Genomic DNA, 6,000 nt, shown 5'->3' with positions numbered 1-6,000 from the left:
CTAACTGGTTGTTTGGGTCTTTGATCGATATCCGATTGAACCTTGTGGCGGTATCATTTGATACCTGGTGACTCTGAAAGCATATCCTATTCATATCTAGATTAAGAAGGGCAACCTTATTAGCTGCCATATTTATAGCAAGTAAATATAGCAACAGTGGTTGGAAGATATTTAGTTCCCATTTCTGTTTGGATCCCCCTAAAGCATGCCACCTTGCCATGGAGATGGGCAATGGAGGGTACATGGATCTTTTGTTTAATTTATCTCGGTGTTTCTCGCAGAAGAAAATTATCAAGCTATGGGGCAGGTTGTCTGACATGGACTGAGAAACAACATTAAATGGTGTGATGGGAGACAGGCAATAACTAATATTACAAGGGATTGGTTAGCTCAGTTGGCTGGATGGCTGGTTTGTGATACTGAGCGACACCAACAGCGTGGGTTCTACTCCATACCAGCTGAGGTCATCCAAGAAGGCCCTGCCTCCTCAACATTGCCCCTCGTCTGAGGTGTGGTGACCCTCAGATTAAATCACCACCAGTCAGCTCTCTCTCTCTTTCTCACAAAGGGGGATGCTCTTACGAAATTCTGACAGTGGTACCAGCCAGTAACAAGGTTAAGATAAGTGAGTTATGTATACTCAAGACCCAAGGACAGTCGATGAGGGGGTCTGGAAGGCATCATGAGTTCATGAGTAACCCCCTAGCTGTCCATGAGCTGATCACTCAGTTCCCTGCTGCCCAGTAACCACTTTCATTGGATCTACCAGTCAATGTGTGCAACCTACAATCATTGTGATTGGATCGTGTCCGGCTGAGTTGGGCTGACTAACTATTTGAAATTGTATAAAAAATGATGATTCCCTTTGTTCAGTGGAGAGGTATCTGCCTTTGCCCAGAGAATTACTCCCCGCCGGCGTTACAACAATAAACTGTGATGTTTGAAGCAGACCTGAATGTCGAGGGATTCTTTTGGATTCATTCATGCGAACAGAAGCATAACCTACTTTTGTATTCAATTCCCCCACAATAAACAATAACATTCTATTAGCTTTCCTAATTACTTGCTGTACCTGTATACTCGCCTTTTGTGATTCATGCTCTTGGACACCCAGATCCCTCTGAATCTCAGAGCTCTGCAATCTCTCACCATTCAGATAATAAGCTTTTTTATTCTTTCTGCCAACATGGACAATTTCACATTTTCCCACAATGTTCTCCATTTCCCAGATCTTTTCCCACTCACTTTCCATCCTAAGTGGCTTCCCCCTTATTTTGAAATTGTGTCCACTGGTTCCAGACTCCCCAACCAGGGGAAACATCTCACCTGCATCTCGCCTGTCTATTCCTTTATGGATTTTGTAGGTTTCATTGTGATCACTTCTCATTATTTGACACTAGAGAACACAGGCCAGGTTTCCCCAATCTCTCCTCAAAGGGCAGTCCTGCCATCCCCGGAACAAGTCTGGTGAACCTTTGTTGCCCTTTCCCTCTGGCGACCAGGGCAGTAAAACTGCACACAGTCCTCCAGCTGCGGTCTGACCAAGGTTCTATACAACAGGTACATTCTGGACAGTCTCATGACTTTGCATTTATTTTATCCTGGATAGTATGGGGGAGGCGGTGGCCTAGTGGTATTGCCGCTGGACGAGTAATCCAGAGACCCAGGTATTATTCTGGGGTTCGAATCCCACCAGGGCAGATGGTGAGATTTGAATTCAATAAAAATTTGGAATTCAAAGTTTAATGATGACCATGAAACTATTATCAATTGTTGTAAAAACCCATCTGTTTTACTAATGTCCTTTAGTGAAGGAAATCTGCCATCCTGACCCGGTCTGGCCCACATGTGACTCCAGAGCCACACAGATGTGGTTGACTTTTAACTGTCCCCCACTGTAATGACCTAGCAAGCCACTCAGTTCAAGGGCAATTATGATTGGGTAACAAATGCTGACCCAGCCAGTGATGCCTACATCCCAAGAATTTTTTAAAATCATACTTCTACAGGTAGATCTAAAATAAATACATTTGTCTCTGTTCCATTGAGTCTACAGCACAGGGCCAGGCCAGTCGGCTCAATTGGTCTCTGTCAGTATTTATGTTCCACATGAGCCTCCACCCAGCCCTCTTCATCTCCCCCCATCAGCATATCCTTCTATTCCTTTCTCCCTTGTCAAGATACAGGAGTATTCATGTTGTTCACCTCAACCACTCGCTGTGGTAGCGAGTTCCACATTCTCACCACTCGCTGGGTAAAGAGGTTTCAGTTGAAATCCCTATTGGATTATTGAACCCCTGAAAATGGATTGAAAATGCACGCAGCATTTGACAGAGTTTGGATGAATTGTCAGCGCAGATGGGGCAGCACGGTGGCGCAGTGGTTAGCAGTGCTGCCTCACGGCGCTGAGGTCCCAGGTTCGATCCTGGCTCTGGGTCACTAACATGTGGAGTTTGCACATTCTCCCCGTGTTTGCATGGGTTTCACCCCCACAATTGAAAGATGTGCAGGCTAGGTGGATTGGCCACGCTAAATTGCTCCTTAATTGGACAAAATGAATTGGGTACTCTAAATTATAAAAAAAGAATTGTCAGCATAGAGAGAGATAAATGTGTGTCCCGATAGACATTACAGAGACTTGTTTGAAAGGTGACCAAGGCTGAATCTAAATGTTGAAGGGTATTTGACATATTGGAATGCATGAAGCTCGGAAAAGATGATGGGATTGCTCCTGTTCATTAAGGATTACATTAGTTCAGTACTGAGAGACCAACTTAGCCTGAAGGTTCAGGGTGTGGAATCAGCTTTGCTCGAGAAAAGAAATAATAAGTTACAAGGTCTCATGTGAGTAGTTAATGGGCCTCCTAACAGTAGTTACATTGTAGCTAGAGTGTACAGGAAGTATTAAATAAGGCTTGTAATTAATGTACCACAATAATCATGGGTGACTTTAATCGAATATAGATTGGGAGAGTCAGATAGGCAGATAGCCTGGAACATCGGTTAATATTTTTGGGGAGAATTTCTTGGAGCAGTTCCTTCTGGAGCCAACCAGGGTGCAGTCTATCCGAGACCTCCGTGTGCAGTGAGACAGGCTTAATCAATAAATATGTGGTGATGGAGCATCTATGTAACAGTGATCATAATATAGAACATAGAACATAGAACAATACAGCGCAGTACAGGCCCTTCGGCCCACGATGTTTCACCGAAACAAAAGCCATCTAACCTACACTATGCCATTATCATCCATTTGTTTATCCAATAAACTTTTAAATGCCCTCAATGTTGGCGAGTTCACTACTGTAGCAGGTAGGGCATTCCACGGCCTCACTACTCTTTGCGTAAAGAACCTACCTCTGACCTCTGTCCTATATCTATTACCCCTCAGTTTAAAGTTATGTCCCCTCGTGCCAGCCATATCCATCCGCGGGAGAAGGCTCTCACTGTCCACCCTATCCAACCCCCTGATCTTTTTGTATGCCTCTATTAAGTCTCCTCTTAACCTTCTTCTCTCCAACGAAAACAACCTCAAGTCCATCAGCCTTTCCTCATAAGATTTTCCCTCCATACCAGGCAACATCCTGGTAAATCTCCTCTGCACCCGCTCCAAAGCCTCCACGTTCCTATAATGCGGTGACCAGAACTGTACGCAATACTCCAAATGCGGCCGTACCAGAGTTCTGTACAGCTGCAACATGACCTCCCGACTCCGGAACTCAATCCCTCTACCAATAAAGGCCAACACTCCATAGGCCTTCTTCACAACCCTATCAAACTGGGTGGCAACTTTCCGGGATCTATGTACATGGACACCTAGATCCCTCTGCTCATCCACACTTTCAAGAACTTTACCATTAGCCAAATATTCCGCATTCCTGTTATTCCTTCCAAAGTGAATCACCTCACACTTCTCTACATTAAACTCCATTTGCCACCTCTCAGCCCAGCTCTGCAGCTTATCTATATCCCTCTGTAACCTGCTACATCCTTCCACACTATCGACAACACCACCGACTTTAATATCGTCTGCAAATTTACTCACCCATCCTTCTGCGCCTTCCTCTAGGTCATTGATAAAAATGACAAACAGCAACGGCCCCAGAACAGATCCTTGTGGTACTCCACTTGTGACTGTACTCCATTCTGAACATTTCCCATCAACCACCACCCTCTGTCTTCTTTCAGCTAGCCAATTTCTGATCCACATCTCTAAATCACCCTCAATCCGCAGCCTCCGTATTTTTTGCAATAGCCTACCGTGGGGAACCTTATCAAACGCTTTACTGAAATCCATATACACCACATCAACTGCTCTACCCTCGTCTACCTGTTCAGTCACCTTCTCAAAGAACTCAATAAGGTTTGTGAGGCATGACCTACCCTTCACAAAGCCATGCTGACTATCCCTGATCATATTATTCCTATCTAGATGATTATAAATCTTGTCTCTTATAATCCCCTCCAAGACTTTACCCACTACAGACGTGAGGCTCACCGGTCTATAGTTGCCGGGGTTGTCTCTGCTCCCCTTTTTGAACAAAGGGACCACATTTGCTGTCCTCCAGTCCTCTGGCACTATTCCTGTAGCCAATGATGACATAAAAATCAAAGCCAAAGGTCCAGCAATCTCTTCCCTGGCCTCCCAGAGAATCCTAGGATAAATCCCATCAGGTCCCGGGTACTTATCTATTTTCAGCCTGTCCAGAATTGCCAACACCTCTTCCCTACGTACCTCAATGCCATCTATTCTATTAGCCTGGGGCTCAGCATTCTCCTCCACAACATTATCTTTTTCCTGAGTGAATACTGACGAAAAATATTCATTTAGTATCTCGCCTATCTCTTCAGACTCCACACACAATTTCCCATCCCTGTCCTTGACTGGTCCTACTCTTTCCCTAGTCATTCGCTTATTCCTGACATACCTATAGAAAGCTTTTGGGTTTTCCTTGATCCTTCCTGCCAAATACTTCTCATGTCCCCTCCTTGCTCGTCTTAGCTCTCTCTTTAGATCCTTCCTCGCTACCTTGTAACTATCTATCGCCCCAACCGAAACTTCACACTTCATCTTCACATAGGCCTCCTTCTTCCTCTTAACAAGAGATTCCACTTCCTTGGTAAACCACGGTTCCCTCGCTCGATGCCTTCCTCCCTGTCTGACCGGTACATACTTATCAAGAACACGCAGTAGCTGATCCTTGAACAAGCCCCACTTATCCAGTGTGCCCAACACTTGCAGCCTACCTCTCCACCTTATCCCCCCCAAGTCACGTCTAATGGCATCATAATTGCCCTTCCCCCAGCTATAACTCTTGCCCTGCGGTGTATACTTATCCCTTTCCATCATTAACGTAAACGTCACCGAATTGTGGTCACTGTCCCCAAAGTGCTCTCCTACCTCCAAATCCAACACCTGGCCTGGTTCATTACCCAAAACCAAATCCAACGTGGCCTCGCCTCTTGTTGGCCTGTCAACATATTGTTTCAGGAAACCCTCCTGCACACACTGTACAAAAAATGACCCATCTATTGTACTCAAACTATATCTTTTCCAGTCAATATTTGGAAAGTTAAAGTCTCCCACAATAACTACCCTGTTACTTTCGCTCATATCCAGAATCATCTTCGCCATCCTTTCCTCTACATCCCTAGAACTATTAGGAGGCCTATAAAAAACTCCCAACAGGGTGACCTCTCGTTTCTGGTTTCTAACTTCAGCTCATACTACCTCGGAAGAAGAGTCCCCATCTAGCATCCTCTCCGCCACTGTAATACTGCTCTTGACTAGCAGCGCCACACCTCCCCCTCTTTTGCCTCCTTCTCTGAGCTTACTAAAACACCTAAACCCCGGAACCTGCAACATCCATTCCTGTCCCTGCTCTATCCATGTCTCCGAAATGGCCACAACATGGAAGTCCCAGGTACCAACCCATGCTGCCAGTTCCCCTGCAATACTGCACATTCTCCCCGTGTCTGCATGGGTTTCGTCCGGGTGCT

The sequence above is a fragment of the Scyliorhinus torazame genome, chromosome 5 (assembly GCF_047496885.1).
Source record: "Scyliorhinus torazame isolate Kashiwa2021f chromosome 5, sScyTor2.1, whole genome shotgun sequence".
NCBI lineage: Eukaryota > Metazoa > Chordata > Chondrichthyes > Carcharhiniformes > Scyliorhinidae > Scyliorhinus > Scyliorhinus torazame.
Note: the sequence above shows the minus strand (reverse complement) of the source record.